The sequence below is a fragment of the Trachurus japonicus genome, chromosome 3, assembly GCF_045865225.1.
Source record: "Trachurus japonicus isolate A0001 chromosome 3, Traja_1.0".
NCBI lineage: Eukaryota > Metazoa > Chordata > Actinopteri > Carangiformes > Carangidae > Trachurus > Trachurus japonicus.
In genome coordinates, this window is record NC_140909.1 from 17,183,416 (window position 1) to 17,207,550 (window position 24,135).

Below are 24,135 nucleotides of genomic sequence, written 5' to 3' on the forward strand. Positions count from 1 at the left end.
GACGATAAATGATGGCATATGTTTACTGTTAATCACTATATCTGTTGTGACAATTTTTTTTAAGGAGTCATAGCAGTTATCTAGTGTACCTGCGTGTCTCATGACTGTGGAGTGGAAAGATCATATTGTTGCTTTGTAAACACCCAACAAAAGACAATAACAGAATAAAGTTTATTTTAGTAATTTTATGAAAATGTATTATACTATATAATTAACTCTGGAGCAGCATGTAGGTTTATGTTGTATATCTGAATTATATATCCCAAGGGCAACTGCATGTTTCATCCATTATTCTTTTGTTAAATGCATTTTTGATTCATTTTCTGAGGTCTTAAAGCAGGTGAATACCCAGTGGTCCTGAACGACTGATAACTCAGGGCAATGGGGACAAAAACAATGGTATTCTAAACAAAGACAATGATGTATTTATTTTTTTAATCACAAGATGGGGGGGGGGGGGGGGGGGGGGGGTATACTGAGCACAGCCTAGATGCACAGCAGGATGATTCACTCGACCTCCCTATAATCATTTATTTTAAGAACCACACTGGAATTGTTCATCAGCCTGTTTTCCGGCTTTGGAGATCCTGCTCATAACTGTGGGCAGCATGAGAGCAACATGAATGGAGCTGCTCCTGCCTGAAGGCCGGCTATACTGTCATGGCTAATGTCAATTAAACAGAGTGGCTTAGCGATTGTGACCTTAAGATGATCGCTGGTGTCAGCTGCTGGCCAAGGTCACGCCACAGTGTTAACAAGATTTGATCCTCTGTGCTCTCCGTTGCACTTTCCTTGCTACTCTCTGTTTATGCTTTCTACATGTCTCGTCTCTCGTAACGATATTTCACTGTCAGGTTTTTGTTGCTCTTGGTTTTTTTTTTTTTTTTTTACTATACTCTCTTCTCTCTCTCTCTCTCTCTCGCTCTTCCTGCCCCTTTATGTCTCTCTTTGTGTCCCACTTATCTGTCCACAGGAATGTTTTAATCAACAAGATGCCAGGTGACTTTCATTGTCTCACCCGTCCCATTTTGTTCCAGTGTTGATAAATGCCCAGCAGATTTGATTTATTATTCGCTGCCTCTCTTCTACGAGCATAAACATAAAAGTTCATTTATCAACCTGACCACTTCATGTTGAATGAGTGTAGTTAAAAACTCATTTAAATATGATCCCTGTTCTAACAACAGAGCAGGGACAAACTCTTATATCTGTATAACAGACAAAACCAGTGTAACTTCTATCTCAGTCTTTAAAGCAGCAAAGAAATGTGGCTCCATGTGTTCTTTGTTTAAATGTTTCTGCTAACGTTTAAAATGACAGCAAAACTGTATTTGAATTATTTACCTGGTACACATGATAAAAAAACAAACATAAAATGCTACATACTGTAATGATGCTCCAAAACTTTGAGTTTAAGGCTCTTTAATAAGCATAGGTCACAAACGTAATCATACGTAATCATACGTAATCTTTATCTATCAAGGAAAATTATTCGGCTACAAAAACAAATTAAAAATCATGTTAAACTAATGATTGTCATGCTGAGAAAATGTTTAAAAATAGAAAACCAACAACAGCCTCATGAGTCTAAATTCTGTGTTAAATTTATGTATAATAATGGACTATATTTTCAGGGTAACTTCCACAAAATTGCTATCCTATAATAATAATAATAATAATGGCCTGGAGTAATCAACATTAGTAGGTTACTGAATCAGACAGTACCTGCAGTAACTGATCCACCGTCAGGAAACACATTGATTTTATACAAACAGCTGCACATCCATCTCTGGTAAGTGATGCTTAGATCATCACTCAGGCTCAGTAAAATGATTACTCAGCTCGGTAAAGACATTTTTACTATAACAAAAAAAACAAACACATTTCCCAATAAAGTGGGGCTCATACCACACAGGAACCACACAGGTGTACACTTCAATCACAAACACACGCACGTTGCCATGATGTATGTGGCATTTGCTTAGACACACACATTGGCATTGAAAACACAGACCAGTAAACAGAAGCAGTCAGACAAATGGGCGCATATGATATCTACAAACTCTTAAAAGTGAGTGTGACACACACACACACACACACACACACATGCACATAAATACACACACAATCACATTCTGTATTATAAAAGCACTTCACCTCACAAACACAGCATATAAAGAAGCTAACAGCCCACGCTACGCACACTTGAACATACATGCACACATATACACAGTCTGGTTGGTCAGAAAGGGAAGAAGCATCACTAATATCTTCATCATCATCATCATCATCATCATCATGCAGCAGCATTAGAGTCAGGTCTCACTCAGATGATGTGATTATCTGCTCCACTGGTCACTGTCTTCTGGCTGGTTGGCTGCTGGAACACATTAGCAACCTGGAAGTTTCTGCCTGGTAGAGCTGCCACCCCAAGCCTGTGTGTGTGTGCACGCAAGTGTGTGTGTGTTTATGTGCGCGTGTGTGTCAATTGCACTGGCTGGCTGGAACACATTGACAGCCTGGCTTTTTCAGGGCCACTGTTCCACACCGTTTCATTTTTGCTCTAGAGCATTAAATATACAACACAACACAGTGGAATCGTCGGTCAAAGTATTTGTACATTTGTGCGTTTCTGTTGCTGTGTGTAATATTATTTTGTCCTCTGGTTAGTCGATGGATACAAGCACGAAGTTAGACATGCCATGGGTGACATAAAATAAAGAAATCAACTGAAGGTCCTCACACGTCAGTACCACAAACACATATGTTCATGTGCATGCATGCGTGCACGGCCAATGAGAAGGCCCCCTGTGGTCAAAGCAAGCCGCACCAATATCCTCCCAGTTAGCAAGGCAGTGAGATGAGTCTGATCAGTGAGACGTAATGGGCTGAGACCTGCTGGAGCTCCCTGCTGGCCCAACGGAGGCTCACTCCCAGACACAGTAGCAGTGTACAAACAGCCTTTAACACACCTGCATGCTTCACTGAAGCCACCACAAGTGTGAATATCTCAGCGCAAGCTCACTAAACATGAATAACCTACTGAAAATATCATGAAGGCTGCATGTTCTTAAGATTCAATTGCAAGATTTGTGTGATACACCAGTTAAACTGCTAATCTTTTGGTTGTACATCTTAAATAATTATCTTTTTTTCTAATGAAATTTACAAAGGTTTATAGCCTACTTTTGTTTTCATGCCAAATATCATGTTTTGTTCCTGCTATTGAAAACACCACATTTTTTAGATATATAATCACAACCTGTTATAACTTCTTTACCAAATTGTAACTTAGGTCAAATTATCCTCTCTGTCACATTCCCTGCTTTCTGGAGCCATTATGTAAATTATCTTTAGTGAAAAACAATATAATTTACAGATACAGATACAGACAACTTTATTGATCCCACCAGGGGCAATTGGTTTGACAGCTTGCATACTGACATATAAAGACACACAATAAGATAGTCAAAGTATAAAGTATAATAAATAAAGTTGCCTGTATAATTTCTTGAATGCTATCCTTGCTTTTTAAGTTAACAAACGCTGGATCTTGTGTTTGAGAAACCATTCTGACGTTCAGATTTAACCCTGTCACACATTATGACGCTATAACTTTGTGTGGCTTGGGTGTTGCTGAATCCTCACTTGACCTGTGGTTGAATATTTCTGCAAACAGTTCCTGAGTTTCCAGAAAATTGATCTTGAGTGCGTGTGGGGAAGGGAGCTTGGGAGGGGTGGCAAGAAAGAGATGGGAAAAAAGGAAGCAGAGGGGAGAAAGGATGACAGGCGAGGTGTTGTGAAGGCAGATATTGGTCGCTATGTATCCTAGCCCAGTAGCCATGTTAGCCAACTCGCTGTGAATGAGCACTGTGTTAGCCTCTGCAGCCAATTTTACGCCAGTCAATAGTTTTGGATGGCCTTCACTTAACCGTTTTCATGCTTCTTACCTCAACCGCTGCTGATGCCAAAATAGTCGTCATCCATCTCTCTCCTCCCATCAGCTACTTCCACTTTATAGACCCCTTCACTGTTAGCTTCATGGCATGGTCTCTCTATGAGGGCTGTGCTGCCATGGGTCTGTCAGCAGATTGCCAAGAAACATGTTGCCTAAGGTGAAAAGTCCACACACTTGTCTTTTTGTCCATTTCCTTCTAACAGCTCCTTTGCTTTGGTAAATAGCCTCCAGCCTGAGGTTTGTATCTACAGCATAACCGCATGTAAGAGCATCAGGCAGCACACGCAGACCAACACACACTACACAATATAACCCTCTATTCCTATCCATCCTGTACCGCTCCTGCAGATACCAAACCATCCTGTACTGTTGGATCAAGGATGTGTTTGACAGCAGATGGTATGAATTATTTGCTGGAGTCTCATCCAAGGCTTCTTGACATCTTGGTTTTTTTGAGGTGAAATATTTATGGAGCCAGTGCTAGCCTGTGCAGACGTGCACCTCGCAGTGCCACTGTTGTGAGGAAACGGAGGCAGACCACAAACAACAAGGGAGGGGATCTCTCTGTGCTAGATGAGTTCTGACTGCTCTCTCATGTGCTATCAGCACTGACGTGTCGGCTATGGTTATGTTAGATGTCAGATAGGTTTAGATCAGGCCATGACGAGACGCCCTCCACGCACACAAATGGTAAGAGATAGGCTGTCTCATTGTAGCGCAGTGCCAAGGCTCATATCATCTCTGCTGTTGGATGAAACCTCGTATCTCCCAATGCGAGGTTTCACGTGAAAATTTAGACTTTCCCCAAAAGCTGCTGTGAATTTTAGCAACATAAGGCAGAATAACTCTCTGTTGCTCTGTAGACTGAACTGGTTTTATACACTATGATATATTACTTGTGTACATGTGATACTACTGTATTTATATTCCATATAAAATTACAGTTAAAATTATGCTTTCCGTATAATTTATATCTTTAGTCAAAGCCCCTAAGCTCACTTCTCACTTCTCTCTGCTCAGGCACTTCAGCCCTTCACTCGGGCAATGCATTTTCTAGTATCGTATCAGTTTACAGGCCAATAATTTATTATTGTTACAGCTCATTAGCCTGAAATGTATCACTAACCTCAAATTAAAAAGCAATAAATAAAGCTAAGTGAAGAGACTTTACAGTAAATAACTGTTTATCTGTTAAAACAAACAAATAAATAAATAAATAACCTCACTGATTTCCAGACCTTGAAGCGATATTTTCGACAAGCAGATATATGTGAGAGGTGTTACAGAGGCTGGCTGTCTGAACCGCGTTTGTTTAGTTTTGAAATACTTATCCTGCTGTTGACAGATGAGACTAGAGTTTTTCCATGACAACCCCAGACTCAGGCCACCTAACAATAGTTCCTCCAGTCTCATGTCTGCTAACGGGCAACAACAGGACTTAATGAGTACAAGGAGAGACAGGACTCTTTCAGCACCGTGCCTGTTGCCAGTAAAAAAAAGAAAATCTAGAATAGATGGAATCTTCGTCATGTTTTTCTGTGGCTCATAGTTGTAGGCTACTATGAATACACGCCTCACGAAAAATCAGCCTTTGTAATTGAATTATAATTATATTACAGCATGTAAATAATATATTACATATGATTTTTTTTAGCTTCGATAAAAGCAACAAATCCTGTTACCTTGGTAGCATGCAACTGAGCAAATCTTCCTGATTCCTATTAATTTCATCTGAAACAATTATTGTTTGTTTTTCTGTCCCATATTTGATTTTGCAACACTGTGAATATCAATTTGCAATTTTTTTTTTTTGCAAATTTTTGTTTGGGTGGCATTTTGAGGAGCAGCATTGGTGGGCTGCCTGTCCTTGTTGCCACCTAATCGGTTGCTTTAGCCCACACCAAGAGAAACAGCCAGACCAGGCTTCTTAGATTAGTATCAATCCCTGAAGGCTATTAAAAAGCCATTTGTCTCAATACAAATGGCAGCCCAAGTGTTGCTTGTTTTATTTTAACCCTGTAGATTCTTCTCTGTCTACCATAACACTGCTTCAGTTACACCGCAGTCTCAACATAAAAAACTGTGCTGTTTCAAGGAATCACTATACCTAGAGTTATATGGTAGTTAAAATTACATTCATCAATGTCTACTTATTTTTACGAGTGGAAATAGTGATCATACATAAGATAAAAGAGTGAATTTAAGATGTTAAGTGACCAGTTCTTACAAAATAAAACTCTCCTGGATGTCAGACCTTCACATCAAAACTTATAAATAATAAAAAAAAATTGCATATCCTGACCATAGAAAATTGTGTCTGTGTGTCATTTGAGAGGGTACAGACAATGTATTTTGTCTGTATTTTTGGAGAAATCATTTACTGAGATATATTCTGAATAATAGCTTTAAAGTTAATGGGAAAATCCTTATTTTACATTATTTTTAATTAAGCTGTGCTGTCTCATCACTCCCCTAAATAATCCTGCCCTAGAGGTGAATGACGTGTCTCAATTTGAAAGTTACATAGCAACAGTAGGTGCGATGCCATGAAGGAGCTGTTTCACTTCATATGAGAAAATATGGCAACAGGAGGTGGTCCATGGGTCTGTCAGGTCTGTTAATGTGACAAAAAGATAGCAGTGAGGGCGCGTGGGCTTTGTTGTGACTGAGTCCAGAGAGAGTGAGAAACAGATGGGGAGAATGACAGATGACAAGAGCAAGAGAAAAAGAAAAAGAGATAAGAATAGAGGCCGAGGGAGGGCGAGAGTGAGAGTTGCACAGAGCAGTCAGGAGTGTGCTGGCCGGGCCCCAGCGGAGCCATCGATCCAGGCTGGCCTTACATCAGAGACAGGAAACCTGAGCTGCATGCTTCATCACCTTCCCCACGGAGTCCTCCCTCTCTCCTCTCTTCTAAATCGTTCCCCACAACCATCTTCACTCTTCGGCTCTCCTTTACCATGTGGTGGTCTCCATTTTTTTTTTCACTGCCTCTCCTCCGCTCACCATGATCTCCTGATCCAGGACCTGTCAGCCTCTACTACAAGCTGCTGTCAATTCATCATCTTCGGCCAAGGCTGGCTACACCCGGCGCTAAGTGCACACAGCCATCCATTCACAACCACTCATTCATTACACTCTCATGTGCGTGTGTGTGTGCGTGCACTTGTGGCTTTCAGTGTGTGAACATGCATCCACATCACTGTGTGTGTTATACACAGCCTGTCTTGCCTGCCTTCTTAAGCTATTGTTTTGAATGGAGGTGGGGGCCTATTATGGAGGCCAGTGCCATGCGACTTGAGGGTAACAAGGTTAGGTTATCGAATTTGTTTAGGCGTCACAGCCTCCTGTGGGAATGAGCTCAACCCCCACGCTCCACTCCTCATCTCTCACTCTGCTCAGTCTAAAATATCTCAGCAACCGGCAGTTAAGGGGTCTGTTGTGTAGCTTGGGTCTTTGCTTATGTATGTTTCATGACACTGTAAGACTCCATTTACTATACAGTTTAAGAGATGTTATCATTCACACTCTAATTAGCCACAGCAAACAGTTAAGGACTAAACCAGTGCCATTACGCACTGTCTTAGGTTTCACTGCCGGGTCTGGCAGTGGTGACTGTTTTGACACTAATTACATAATTCAGGTTGAGAAAACTTATATTTGACTTGTTAACATAAAACCATTGTGTCTGTCTTTCCTGTGGCAGCATCTGTTGAAGTGGAAGCAGAGCCACAGACACACAATTGCCTTGTTTCTGAAATTAGTCATTTGTAAATTTTGCTATTGCTACATGACCAATGTATTTTTACTCACCAGTCTGGAGGAAACATTGTAAGTTCATCGTCAAACTTTATTCCTTTACTCACTAAGACCTGTCTCTAAGAGAAAAGGGCGTCCCTTAGTTGTAATGTCTCGTCACTTTCGGATCGGATATTGAGTCACTGCAGCATCCAAGTTGCCTTCAAGAAATAGCACTGCTTAACCTCTTACGTCTATGCAAAATACCTGGCATTACTGTAGCTATATGGCAACAGCAAGACTTACAAATATCTCCTCTAAGGCCTGGAGTGAGTCTTTACTATTTTTGGATTATTTGCATATCTACTAATGGCCATTATTGAAGTCAAAATATCTACAGATAGCTGACAGGATGCAGCAATGCAGCAGACATGCAACCAATGTGAACACTAATGTGCGAGCCACAGCAGATCAGAGACAAAGGTAGCACACACAGGCCTTAGGCAAAGGATAACACGTTTGTAGCATAAAAAAGGAGTGTTATAATTTTATGAATTAAGCTGAAAATAAATTTAATTTATGCCTTGAATTTTAAATTACCCTGATATAAATTTTCTGCAATTTAATGTAGCTACAATTTATAACTCATCCTGGGAAACCCCTTTCCGTATTTGTTCTTTAGTCCAACACCATCTTTCAGAGCACACACTCTCAACTTTCACATCGAGCCACGAGTCTAATGAACAACCCAAGCAGGACAAACACTTTTTCTCTTTTCTCATACAGTTTTGATCTATTCTGTTGTTATCGTACTCTTCCTCTCTATCTTTCTCTCATACACACACATATGCATACACTTTAATTCTGTCTGTCCTCACACATCACCACATGTCTACATATCTGAAACTTCAACAGTATAACCTGAGACAAATCCTCTTGAATTCCTTGTCTTCTTCTTCATAGCCCTATCCTGCACATCCTGTTTGTCTCTGTCCAGATCAATGCTGGTGGAATTCCCTGGATGAGGCTGGTGGTAGTAAAAAAAATGTGTATACATTTTTACATGAATAATACATTGAGCAAGGCCTGCAGAATGACATCAGTGTGTGTTTGTCTTGGGGAACACAAAGCTGCTCTGTTTTGTGTCATATTGTAACAAAAGAGATTATAACCTGATCGTGTGTTGTTGTTTTTTCATCTGGCTCCATAACCAAGCTTTGGGTTTTGTTACCCTAAAATTTCTGTGGAGGCCTACATGTATGTTTAGCAACATATACACCAGCTTGTTGATTGAAAATGAGATTTGGAAGAACTCCTTCAACATTAGAAAAGGTTTAAATGGTCAACCAAAAAAAAAAAACACCACATGAACTGCATATAAACTACACAGCAATACATTACTGAGCAAGACCTACATTTAGACAGACACATGAGGGCATTTGAGAGGTGAGCCCTTATGAAACAGTATCCCAAAAAGGCCAGTTTGGCTGTTTTTGCGGTCTAGTCTGAAAGGGCATTAGCCTGTCTTTTTTTACATGCATGACTAGATGGTGCATTTGGCTCCTCCAATAAATTTTTCAAGATCACAGGTAGATTCAGCAGCCTGATAAAGGGTGTGTGTGTGTGTGGGGGGGGGGATCCAGACACTAACGGCAGCTGAAAGCCTGATCTTTAGTGTCTGGGCGAACAGATTTCTTGGATCTGAATAATGTAAAAACTAGAATAGAGGAGATACACAAATAGCTCAGAGAAGAAGAGGCTATGTCCACACTTCCTGCTAATTCATGTGGTGGAAAATGTGCTGGTGTTAGAAGGGATTATGGGACACAGGTCGAGGTCTCAATGTTATGAGTTTGAAAATGGCTCATTACATATGTCATTGTCTCTGCTGTTTACCTTTGCATTCATCATAATGGAATTAAAATGACTTTGAAGAACCTGAATGTTGCATATTTCTGCCAGTCATAAATTGTTCAAAAACAAACCAGCAATACAGGAGGTCACAGTCTGTTCATGGTTCTCAGCCCAAGTTCATTCATTCATCTTCAACCTGTAAATGTTAAGAATCAAACTTGGACGCAAGAATACAGACTCTCACCAGAGATGGTGAGTCCTGGAAAATGGCCAGAAAGGGCTGAAGGCACTGGGGGAATGGTGAAGGAGTTGGGCAGGAATGGAGCGGGAGTTCAGGGCAGGCAGACGGTGGGTGATCCAGACAGATGACTTGAACAACAGTGGAGGCTGGAACCGAGTCTGGCAGCAGACTGAGGGCAGAGGAGAGGTGGTCACTGAGGTGAGCAGCGAACTGGCGAAGAGTGAAAGTAGTGACTTGGTGGCTTGTTGATGAGGCAGATAGGAGTCAGATGTGACTGAAGACCAAGCAGAACACTCACACACAAGACAGACAGGGGAGACAAGAGGGAAACAAAGAAAAACCGGAGGATCCTAACAGTAAATCTTTCAAATGTGTCATAGACATTGATTCTCATTATTAATCTCCCAAAACAGCTGGGTGCACTAGTTTTCAACAACCCCCACTAGAACAGCAGTAAATAGTGCTGCTTGCAGATATATTTTTAATTGAGTGTTTATGGCAGTATAGTATGGGATCGACTTAAAAAACTGCAGTTTTATTCGTTTTGATATTCTACATAATGTGTCACCCAGTGCAACATTGTAGCTCACTGATGATGTTTTTTATCATTCTTGGACAAGAATGGAGCTCTATGGCACAGACGAATAAGATAAACACTGGACTTTGGCTGCAGAAGTGGTGCTAAAAGGCTGCTGTGCCATCTCTACTCAACTAAGGATCTTCTTGGTAAGTCTTGCTTTGCCCCCCACACAGCCACAGAGTGAGTAAATGGTCATCATGATCAATATCTATTTCCTGTAGTGTCAGGTTTCAGAATAATGTCCATATTGAACCAATGTTTCAGCAGACTCCCACCACAGTTTTTCTCTCTCAGCCGTCCATGGTTTCCGTTGCTGAAGGAGAGAAAATCCCTACAAATCAGATTAAATAAATGATTTTCAGACAAGGCATTGATCATCCATCTTGCTCCACTGGCCTAACTGGGAGATCCAAACAGTGCAGACTGGGCATCTGAGAGGGGAATGTGCCTCTAATCTGGTTTGCAATTCCTGTTTATCCTGCACAGATCAGCAGTGTTAACCTAATAGGTGGAAAGTCTTGGTCTCACTGATACTCTTAAAAAACCCACCATGAAATAAAATTCATAGGCAGGAGAAAGAGGCTTTTGATTTATGAATTCAACTCTTTAGAACTGAAACCTGTGATCTCAGTTAAACCGGTTTACCTCCCTGACGTTTCTGAGGACGCTACTTTTGTGAAATTTACAGTAGGTCAGGTCACAGGATTTTTTGTGTCCCTGAACACGATAAATCCACAAGGGGTTCGTGATCTGGCTGATTTTGGCTATCTTGTTTCTGATGGTGGGAAAGAGCTCAGTTCACAGTTCAAGTCTGACACCCCAAGATCAAAGACCCCAAAAAAAACATATATTTTGTTCAACAGTGTATTTTCATTTTGAAGGGCATTTAAGATTTCATCAGTAGAAGCTAAGCTCTCCTAAGAAGCAGCATCAGTTACTGTGATGGTGAGTGGAGTTTCCCATTACTACTCTGTCCCTACTGGGAATCTTTGTAATACTACAAACCAGCTCATGTAAAATACATTTCTACATCAGTAAACTGTGTTATTACCCATAAGGGAGACAAAAAAGCCAGAACCGATGCAAAGCACTAGTAAACTAATCAATGTACAGTCTGTGCTAAAAGCACAAATTGGGGGAGGGAGTGCCTACTTAAAAGCCTGCACTTTTATGCCTTAATCAATTTATGGGTGTACTGGTCATTCTATTTAAGCCAATAAACTGGTGGATTACCTTGAAATACTGCTTAGCCCATTGACCAGCTATATTTATGATGCAAGTTACAGAGGGTGTGTGTGTGTGTGTGTGTGTGTGTGTGTGTGTGTGTGTGTGTGTGTGTGTGTGTGTGTGTGTGTGTGTGTGTGCGTGTGTGTGCACATGTGTGTGTTTTCCTGTGCAAATAGTCTTAACATTGGGACTTGTACCAAGACAACAAACTATCCCGCTGGAAAAGACTGTTGAGCGACATGTTTGCAAGTATAGAGTTCAGGGCAGATTATTACTTGCTACAGTGAATTTAGGCCTGGATAATAAAGAGACTGACAGGCAAGACAAGTCCTACGCTGCAGCATTGTGATAGCGTTTTTTATATATATATATATATATATGGCATACCATTTACAAAATATTGAGTATAATAAAGATCCAAGGCAGCTTTCCTGAGGTAGACATTTGTTCCTTTTAAAAAATTACCTTGTTGCAGTAGATTATGTTTGCAAACCTCATAATGAGAGTTGCTGGTTTGCTTTTGTCTTTCTGGGGGAGAGAGTGACAAGCTTCTATAATTCTCCTTGTTTAAACTCTTTCCCTTGTCCTGGAGGAACTTCACCACCTGCTGCTCCACAGAGTCTAAATCTCGGTTACTGGGCACTGATCCCTCCTTGGACTTCAAAGACTGGGGTCGTGTCGACTCGGCAGCCCAGTAACAATCATCAACCAAACATCATTCATTCAAGTCTATTGTTCTATCTCACATACTCCGCTTTCCAGTTTTGCAATCTTTACATCTTTCTCTTTGTTTGCTTCATCAGTTCCTTGACCTCTTTTATTATGCCTTGTCATTGCTTCCATTTGTGACTCATGAACTCCACCAACTTCCTTAATACTTCATTCGATCTTCGATCTTTTTTTTTTTTTTTTAAGTATATCTTTATTGATGGGGCAGTTCCGAATAGATACGCGCAATACAGCTTTGAGGTCGTGGACTTGATTCCCATGTTGACAGAGATCACACACCAGCCCCGTGGCACTCTCAATATTTCTGCAAGGAAATGTTCTAGTTATTACCAAGAAAGTGTTGAAGTGGTGGCTGAAATACAGCAACAAAAGCTAGGCTGTAATAAACTGGAAGTGTCCTCTAACTCGCACAGCATAGCTGAGCTACTGATACGCACTTACAATTTCACTGTGTAAGCAACAAATGACAGTCAAACCTGAGACATTCTGCAATGGAGCAAACTTACACCCAGACAGACAGGCTGCAACTGTCAGTGAGACACAAAGTGAAAGATAAGAAAGCCTGCACACACTTAAGGTATGCAAAGACACCCCCTCATAACATAGACTGTCCCACTGTCAGGTAACATGCGTTCCTCTCTCTCTCTCTCTCTCTCTCTCTCTCTCTTTCAGTTTCATTTTTCCTTTCTCACACTTTTCCCTCTGCCTTCCCATCCTCCTGTCCTCTCACTCCTCTCTCTTTGTCTCTCTTGTGCTCAGGCAGACAGGAAGTGTCAGGTCAGACCAGGTTATTTCAGGCCTAATTGGGAGACTGATGTTCCTCCAGAAACCTGGCACCTTGACATGCCTTTCATCCTCCCTCATGCACTTCCTCCCAAAGAGCCAGACATGTTGACGTCTCGCTGAAATACAGACACCCATCCTTTTTTTTGAGGACTTTTTCTCAGCCAACCAAAGGCAGGGTTGACACTGGAGCAACGACACGGTCAGAAGGTCTCTCTCTCAAAAAAAAAAAAAAGACTGCTTGTACTAACCACCTTTATCTCCCATGATTCCATTGCACTGGTCTTACTTATTATTGAGGTTATAGATATGCTGAAAGGAAGAGTGTATCCTTGAGTGGGTTGGAAGAATAGGGGCATCAGTCCCAGCTAATGGGGCTATTTGTGGGGAATGTCTGGAGGGGGACAGCGGGGGTAGTAGCTCTATAGCGTGCCCTGTCACCAGGCCACGTCCGAGTGGGCTGTAACATGAACCTCGCGTCCACCACTTCTTTAACACATGCAACAAGCAGCTGGGGCAGAGGAGGGTCAGTGGACCGTGTCCTGAGTGCTGTCTGTTAAAATGAGATATGACTCAGAGAGGTCTGGTACAGTTTTAAAGGGTTAGTTCACCCAATTTACCAAAAAACATATCGTAGTTGTCGCACATAGATCTACTGTGTATTTACAGTAGTCTTGGTTTTATTTATATCAATTTCATCAGCATTGTTGGTTTTATTTTGAGATGATGAGTCCAGCTATATTTGCCATTTGTTTGTGGTGCTTAACGCACTGAATATGGTATTTACTGTTATTGATAGAAAGTGGTTCCAATGAAGGCTAGAGAGTGAATTATCCAAAGTGAGACACTACAGTGCTTCTGGAAAAGGTGCTGCTATTGATTGTTTTGTTTTTTTATGTGGTCGGTAAGTGCTCTGTGTATCTTAAGTTCCAGTAATACCTGTCATATTAAGGTGGATCTCAAATAAAACCACACCTGACTAGATAGAGGAGAGTGAGGAAATGTTTGTTCTGTTTTTGTTTTTTATGACACAATTTTTAAGTAGCCTTGACGCTAAATGGTATGTTTGACAAAATAAGCCAAAGTTGCTTTGGTTTCCCACAGATAAAGTGAACTCATGACATGTGAGGCTCTTCAGTGATTGCAGTAACCCCTGCAACAATGACTACAACAGTCGACTGTATTTGGGCACAGCTACAGAGGACAAAAGTCCATTTGAGAGGCCCCCACCTTGAATGCCAACACCATTGGCCACAGGTAGATGCCCATCCATGACTAGATGGGCAGCTGAAATTACCAATTAGTTTACCAATTGGCTGCAGCGGATTCGATTGGTTTGTAATTAATTCTAGTTACTGGCCCGTAGAGCAGGACGGATGGCGCCATGCCTTTGTCCTACTGACACACTATCCCACAGAGCTGGGCCTCGGGGGGGAGGCAGCGGACATCAATACAGGGCCTTGCAGCTACTGAGACCTCCACCTCCTCCCCAACACACATACACACACACACTGAGCTCAGAGACAGCCCGCTCACCCTACACACACGCTTAGACACACAATACTTTACACATACTCCAGCTCTGATACGCAAACACACACAGACAAACCCCCTCGCAGCGCTCGGCTGAATCCGGAGAAGGCGATACCTCAACCGCCTGAGAAGGTGCTGACGACAAAGACAACAAAAATCTTGTGTTCCAAGACTCTGACCCCCTCTGTGTATGTGTATGTGTATGTGTGTGTGTATGTGTATGTGTACGTGTATGTGTACGTGTATGTGCGGACACTGTGGGCTGATGATTAGAGAGTGGATTTTACACCTTACAATCAGACTTTCCTAAACTTCCTTTCACTGTGATACAGTAAGTCTATCATAAACTGTAAGTGCATTTTTTTTGCATCTTTAAGCAGGTGTGTGTGACTCTGTGAGTGAGAGAGTGTAGCAGCAGTGGCCCAGAGCGGAGGTCACATGGCTCACTGATACCTCCCACACTGAAGGTCAAGGCTTCTACACCCAGGAGCAGAGGAGGGGAGGTTGAAACAGATCGATGATTCAGATAAAAATACACCGCACCTCAGCTAGTCTCTTTATAAACACACACACACACATACACATTCACAAACATCTGCACACACCCTCAACTTCAATGCCACTACAAATGATACCGGCCTGCTTTTATTAATGAAAGTGATATCAAAGCGAGAGCCCGCAGCAGTGACTGCTGGCTTTTAGGATAACTAAACAGTAATGGAAGATCATTAAAAGATCATAACAGCTTAAACGATGAGGTCTCTATTGTTGCTCTGGTTTAAACCTCCTGCAATCAAACCGCTGTTTGCACTCAATATAAAGAAGAACAGGTTGGGGAGGTACAGTTACTCCTTCCCATAATGACACTACACCAATATCCACAGTATATGCTGGTCAAAGAAGTCCCTTGTGAGGCCGAGAAAGAGACTGCAGTGGGTGAGCGGGTGGGCTGGAGAGAGAGGGAGAAAATCAGACAAGAGTGCTGCTCATGAAAGACGGCAATGTGTGATTTATGTGAGCAGTGAGAGGAGTGGTAATTGGGAGTAAAGCTCCACAATGCTTTTAGTTAATGACAAGTCAACTAGTGAAAGATGTCTGCGCCACCACCGCTCCTTATTATGTATGCTGGTTAACAGTGGGAAAGGGGCCGTGCCAGTGAGCACTCATCAGGTAATGAATGAAGAGCCATGCTGAGGAGGGATGGGGGCCGTGACAGCTAGCGTGCAGGAGACAGGACGGTATGTGAGCCTCCATAAGGGTCATGTGGCCAGTACATTAAACAAAACTGCCAAAAACAGCTGAATTATGGTGGATGGTGAACTGGTTTTTGTACAGAGGATAAAACTGGAATGAGTATGGGTAAGGTGAGGTATGATAGAAGTCCATCTGATGTTGTGTATAAAATTCTTTTCATGGTAATAATTTGTAAGAAGTTGATAAAGAGACCTGGCAGGTTTAGGAGTCAGATTCAGGTGGCTTATGCTGTTGTAGGATGGGCAGGTGCGTTTGCACTCATAATGGATCGGGTGGACACAAGAAGGAAAAAAAAACACTAATTTGATCAAAGCATGAATGAATTGTTAAATTTGTTGCCTCTGAGTAAAGGCCTGAAACACGTTGCCTGTGTGTGCAGTGTGGTCAGGCCACTGTAGAATGTCTTGGTTTTAGAGTTGACATTTAGCCTGCGTCACACTCATGCCACATACCTCACACCTCACACTGTGTCACACAATCTAGAGATTCAATGTCTCATGTAGTCTTTTATGCGTGATGTGCATCGTGTCCAGCAAAAATAGAAATAGAAAGCATCTCCTAATAGCTGATATTTTAACATCATACAAGACAAATTACATGAAACTCTGTCTCAGTGTATTCAGTTTCAGTGTATTGGTGTGGTGTATGTGTGTGTGTGTGTGTGTGTGTGTGTGTGTGTGTGTGTGTGTGTGTGTGTGTGTGTCTGTGTGTGTCAGTGTGTCTATGTCTGTGTATTACTGGGCATTTGTGCAATAGTACTGACTGAAGTAGTTCTGCTAAATATATACACAACTTTTGTCTTCAGGTCCACTTCTTTGTAAGATTAAGATTACTTTGAAATGTTATGAAGCAGCTTATTATATGGCATTATATGCATGTTATAAGTTGTTTGAATATGGGTTTTGAAGTGGTTGTGCTGTAAAATATGTTGGTATATGGTGTTTTTAAAGCACCTGGCCCTCTTTGGTCTGATCATTAGCCACCGTTGACCAGAGACAAGTGAAATCATTGCTGCTGAGTTAAAAACAATTACTTTTTTTTTTTTTTAACTTGTTGGCATGATACTGTTTGTTATTCAGACAATACAGAACAATGCCCTTCAAAAACAAGTCCCCTCCATCAGATCACAGGAGCAGACAAAACTTCCCCTGATCTGACTGGGAATATTGATGCTTTTAATTCAGGCCCAGATGTGTTTGGCAACACATTACGCAAATAGGGTTCATTTGCAAGACAGGGAGAAGTGCCTCGGGTCCTATAATGTATGAAGTGACATAAATCAACACAAGGTACTGCTGGAGTGTTTGATAAAAACTAATTAGGCATTTATGCACTGGGCTAAAGGGGTCTTGGTGTTATTCAAACAAATTCATTAATCATGATGTGTATGTCAGAAGACAAAAGCATAAGCGAGCCTCATAATTGAGACATTTTTGCTAATGTTATTAAAGCACAGAGGACACTGGACTTAAAACTAATGGCTCATACTGTAATATATTGTCTTGTATCATACGGTTTATCCTGTTAAATACATATTATCATTACTGTCCACAATATTTATTCAGGAATCATAGATGAATAAGCTCTTTCACTTTTGAACTGTTGTCACAGATCTCAATATGTTAAAATGAAAGTCATTTGGATTAGTCTATCTATCTATTTTTATATAGAGTTTATGGCTGTAAAAACCTCTTTACCGCCAAAAAAAAATGAATGTAGCGCCCTCTAGATGACTGGTATATTACTGAGGTAACAAACTTAAAACAAAAGTTAAATTTTTTCTTTTTTAAATTGTGCCTTTCTTTAATTTTCCCATAGGGTTACATTAATAACACGAACAAAACCACAATCAATAGCACCAGTGTGTCGTGACAAGACTCAGACCCAGTCAAGATGAAATACATCACATCAAACAATAGAACTGATGTTGAGTAAGATGTCCCAATGCCAGCAAGACTATATCAAAACTGCCCAAGCTTGCAGAACATACTGAGGGGGGACAGAGAAAGGGGAGGTTTAGGGTGCTTGGAGCATGCCTGTGGCAAACCTCCGTCAGATATTGTTTGTGTTTAGCGCCGGGCCCCATGAAGAATTGATGAAGCTCTCTGGAACGGTGCTATCATGAAGACAGGGAAGAATCAGAGCATGGCAAAAACTGCATTTCTGCCTCCCCTGTGCAAAGCTCCACGCCATTTATAAGAGCCATCCATTAGCTCCAGCCACAGGGCCCAACTCCTGCACGCATCTGTGGTCACTGGGGTGAGAGGGTGAGAGAGAGTGTGCGTATGTGTGTTCAGTGTGCATGTGTGTGTGTGTGAGTGTGTGTGTGAGTGTGCGCGCGAAAAAGAAAAAATTGAAATTGGGCAAAAAAAAAAAGGGAAATAAGAAGTAGAAGATAAGAGGAAGTATCAGGTGGAATAATATTCCACCTGATATTATATTTCATGTCTGCTCAAAACTCAGTCAAGCAGTGAGGTGGTGGCCTGAGAATATTCTGCTGCATATTGAAGTATGAGCTGTGGCAAGAATGTAGACTCACACAGCAGGGCCATTAGTAGCTACTGGTGGCTTGTTTGAAGCCTAAGGCGCATCCCAAATGCTCAACAGTAGAAGTGTGTTTGCGTGTGTGTGTGTGTTTGGGGGAGGGTTTCCTGTGCATATGGAATCACAGAAAAAAATAAGAAGAAAGACACAAGTTCAAGACGTAAGTCAGAGAGAAAATGATCATAGGGACAGAGATGCAAAGCCTCACAACAACAGAGAGAGGACACAATGAAAGTTGAAGACAAACACACACACACACACGCACACACACTCACACAGCTGATCTTCTTACACAGCCTTGGCTGTCTGTAGGCTAACCACAATCCTGCTCCCTGCAGTGCTGACCGCAAAGCAGTCAACAGAGGCACACTGGGCCTTATCCTGCATGACACGCTGGTCGATAATCATGCACACCACCGCATAGCACAACACCACTGTAACTGTGATACCTGGGCCTGCCTGCCGGCCTGCATAACCCATCACGCCTGGATAGAGCCATGCTCATACTAACAGCAATTTATTGTGTGGAAATAAAGTTTTTATGTATATGTGAGTTTGTGCAGAAATACAACCACTCTGATGATATATATATAAGACTATGTGGTGAGAATGTGGTAATATGAGCAGTAATACATTTGAATTAATTTGAACTGTATTTGAAGTATTTAATGAAACATAAAACTGCTCCTTCCTTTCATAATAAGCCTTAGAGTCTAAAATATGTTTTGTCAAATGTTGATGCAGAACATAATGAATATTAGTGGTTGAGATTAAATAATTTGTTCTTTAGAAATGTGATGTTTTGTATTGACACAACCTCATCATTGTCATTCTTTAGTTAATTGTGACTTATGGAATAACACACAGAACTCTCTAGCATGTATACTACCCACATCGCTGTATGCAGCATTTATTATTCATTAGCTCCTCAGTCATATATTTTGCTAGCTTAACAAAAGGAAATCCGGTGGTGAAAGTGACGAAATGAAGAACTAAACCACTCTGAACCGCAGGTAATCAACAACTACCTCCATTTTTCCCTGCTGCAATACTGTAAAATGCAACCTGTGCTGTCCTCAGTTTTACCATGGCAATAAAATGTCTGATGGATCGCCAACAACCAACCTTGCACGGCTCACAGCATCACAATACCAAAGACAAACTGTCACATAAAGCTGCTGATGCTGCTCTTGTACAGGTCCTACATCTGTATGCACCACCAAATTACTGTTGCACCACAAGCCCATTCCCAGCGCTTTTTTTTTTTTTTGCCTTTATTTGCTACAGCTATAAGTTTGTGACCTACAGTTCAATTAAGTTTAATCCTGTCCTTTTTTCTTTTTCTTTTTTTCTTCAAAAAAATGTAGTGGCCAAAAAATTATATCATCTAGAATATAGGATTAGGGCCTATAATAATATTTTTTATAAAATGTAAAAAGAAAGATTTCTGAAAGAGCAGTGTGATTTCCTAAAATGAGTGTTGGACAACTTTTAAGGTCTTGGTTGAGACATCATTTTTATGCAATGGCGGTAAAAATGAAAGAGTTACATTTCCAAATTAAAAGTAAATGAGAAACATCCTCCAAATATAAATCAAATGCTGTTGTGGTACCAGTGAAACAGTCCATGACTGTGGTTGTATTTAAGCGTGTAAATGAAAGAAACATGCTTAATTTTGCTAAGATTGATATATATATTAGGTTTAAAAATTTGTAATAACTGAAATATGTGAGTGCATGGATTGTTTCTGTAGTAACAATACCGACTCTGGGTTATCAGTGTTCTTTGCGTGTGGTGGAGGAGCTGCAGAGCAGCCAGTGATAATTCTCTCCCAAGGCCTCACCGTTCGCTGTGAGACTGAGCAGAAAACAAAAGGAATGTGGGTGAAGGGATGAATCAGGCACACAGCACACAGCAAAACTCAGAAACTCAACAGCCCCACCTGCTGTTGTATGTGTGCACTGTCCTCAGAGTTCAAGTTTACTTGGTATTACTGTATTCACTTTGATAGTGTGCTATCTACACCACGTGCAGCAAAAGGTCTGACACAGAATAATAGTGTCCAACTTCCACATAATAGCCCTTTAAACCTAGGAAACACACAAAGATGAATATGTACACAATACATCACACTGCACACGAATGCGCACACAGACCGTGTATGCCCGCACACATAGCTACAGTCTAAAAAACCCATTTGTAATCTGAACAGATACAAACAAAGAAAGGAGCTGGTCCAGTCTAGAGTCTCCTGCCAATGTTGACCTGCATCTCAGAGTCTAACTCCCCTTGTGGCCCAGATCAGAGCAGTGAAGCCAAGCAGAATCTCTGTCCTCTGCCGGATGGATGAAATCACTTAGCAATTACTAAGCAGTCTTACCTTTATAACAACACACACACACACACACACACACACACACACACATTAAAAAACACTTATTGCAAACACATACTTTATTGTAAAAGCCTGCATATAGGTATGTGCACAAGAACACACATTTGCACACAAAAGTGTTATGGAGTGGTAAAAGGCCAGGTCACAAGAGACTAACAGGACTGGAAACATGTAAGGGTTGAAGAGAGAGGGAGAGAAAGTGAGAGGAAAAGAGGGAGTGAGAAAGAAGAAGAGAGCATGAGGAGGAGAGGGGAGGGGAGGGGAAGGGAGGGGGGATGATGACATGGGGAGATGTTAAGTACAGAGGTGACAAAAGGTGAGAGTCTAGGAGAGAAGGGGTGAAAGGAAGTTGGTCAGGAAATAAAGCAAGAGAAAAGGGGGAGGGCGTGGGGACAGGTGAGGGGGACAGGATGTGTCCCTGTGGGGGAAAAAATGGCCGCTGGGCTAATTAGTGCAACACCAAAATCCAGTCTGTTGAAGGGAGTGTGCGGGGGAGAGGAGGGAGGAGCAGGGCACAGAGGGATTTTCCTGTGGCACGCATCCATTTTACAGGGGTCACCACCAGTACACATCTACTCTAATGTGCACACATACATTTTCCTTGCACGCAAACCAATATGCATGCACATATGCACGTGCATGGCTATTTTAAAATCATCAGATAAACAGAAACATGGCTACAACTGCATTGTGTGACATCCATTCTGATCAAATATTTATACAAAGAAAAATCCATGCAAACAAATACAAGATGTGTGAGTGTCCATACTGCCTTCATCCTAGTGTCCAGAGAATCACATCAGGGAATAGCAGACACATGAGGATCAAACTGATTAAAGCAGGAGTTCTTAGCAGTAATAAGGATTAAGACAGCTAATAAATGTTTCATTAAAAGGCAGATGTAGATCAAACGTGAGAAAGGCTCCCAGCTCGCTGTATGATTCTGCTCTCTCCTCTCCTCATCCTCCTCCTCTTCCTCCATCACCCTCAGCTGTTAGTTTTCAGCTGTATTATGACAGCCACTACACATCGTCTCACTAGCAACTACAGTCACTGCCCTTGTGCCTACACATCATTAGCTTCCCATCTGTCAGCTTCCTAACAGGTTCCCACTAATGTGGCCAAGGGCTCACTTCATTGCATTCCTATCAGGCGGGCAGCAGCAGTCCACTGAGCACTGCTCTCTGTCCTCTTCCATTCAGAGTCTCTCTTTTCTTTGGCTCCTTCACTTCCCCCCCATTCTCTCAGACTCTACATGTTCACCCCCCCCCCCCCCATATCTGCATCCATCCCTCTCTTCTTGCATCATCTCTTCATCCACTTTTAACCTTTGACCTCTCACCCACCTCTTCACTCTCTTTCTTCCTCAGACTTGTTCCCTAAAGTATCTGGTGAGATTCAGGGCTGGTACCAATGGTCAACGGGGGATTAGCAGGAATGGAGGATGGAGAATGTGTGAAAACCAGTTAAGACACACACTTTGCAGGCCAGCATTTCTCTCTCTCTCTCTCTCTTGCACTCACTCTTGCACTCACTCTATCTCTCTTTCTATCTCTCACACACACACACACACACACACACACACACACACACACACACACACTTGCACAAAGCCAAGTAACCAGGCCCAAGCTGCTTCTGGCATCACATGTTTGTCACTCAGCATGAACACATGGGCCAGACCTCCGAAGCTGAGTGCAGTATACAAAATCAATATATTGCATGTGTTTCAGTATAGTTATCTAAAAATAAAATAAAATAAAATAAAATAAAATAAAATAAAATAAAATAAAATAAAATAAAATAAAATAAAATTGATTTGTGTACGAAAGCACAGAAAGATGTAGCTGCTAATGGTAGTAACAGTGACACTGGTCCTGGCAAATGGGCTGTGTGGCTGCGTGTGTAACTCTATCTGTGGAGGGGGAATACAGCAGTGGCTGGGTAATGGAAAGGTCATTTAGCCAATCCCCCAGGTAGGGGGGCTGGTCTGACATGGCTAGTTTGTCACAGTTCAATAACTGCCACTCCGGGGGAGTGTGAGGGAGGGAGAGAAAACGAATGAGAGAAGGGGAGCAAGTGTGTGTGAGTGCTGCAACCCTGGTGTGTGAGTGTGCTCAGACCCAGGCAGCACAGCTGATTCCCAGAGCTTGTTCCTCCATTAGAGGCCTCAAACAGGGTCACAGCAGAGGCCAAGCTCCACAGACTCAGTCAGCTCAATGTGAAAACGTGGAAGCCTCGGCCTGGGAGGATTATCTTCGCTCTAACTAGTGGATGTCCAGTTTTTTCCAAGTGGGAAAACTGAATTGTTTCACCCTCAAACTATATCCCATGGCTTTAGTCAAGCAGAATGAGAATTTGTATTTCCTTTTAGGGTTAGGGTTAGGGTTATTTCACAAGGTTGGAAAGTACACACGGGTTGAAACATGGTTAACTTTACGACAAGCTAGACTTATTGTAAATATGGAACAGATGCATTAACAACAAACTTTCATAGTGGTGCACATGCAGAATTGAAGCTCAAAGCTATTTATGATAACAGGTAAAAGCAGTAAAATAGACCAACCTCCATTATTCTCAGTCGGCTTTATTGATTTGTACGGCCCCTTTAACATGTCTTTAGGTGTGCAACAGAATGATCCCCCGGCTTTGTGAGAGAGCCAAAGATTTTCACACATCTCTGGTGAGAGACACCACAGTCTGTCCTTCCCCTCACTTTGAAAATCAATAATAAGCCTTTAGGTGCTCATCCACGTGTCTCAGTGTCTTCCCCTCTGTGAGACGCCTGAGGCACAAATTTGTATTCAACTCAATAGGATACAGAGATTTGTGGGTTTTATGTCTGAACCCTGTGTGATGGGAGGGTTTGTTCTCATTTCATACTTTACAGTAAGACGTGTGTTTGAGATATTTCAGAGAGGTCTATGTCTCCCTCTAGTGGTTGACACAACAACGTACTAAACAAGTGGTGAATGACCATATTTTTCTGCATAACAATAAAATGTTTTAAAATAGGAATTGTTCACAATAATCAGATACTTGTAACAAAATAATTTAATGTGGCTGAAGTAAGTAGTCAAACAAATGGTGCACATCATTACAAAACAATACAAGTGCCTTAGTTACATTTGTGTTGATTTACTTCAATTTTAATGCAATTTGTGAACCTGAAAAATAGCCTCTGCAAATGCAAATGCAGACGAGTGAACACACAAACAAACTCATTGCTAAGGTGGCTACTTATTAAGACACATTAACACCTGAGCCTGAGACCTGCAGATACACAGATGTGTCAGACTGCA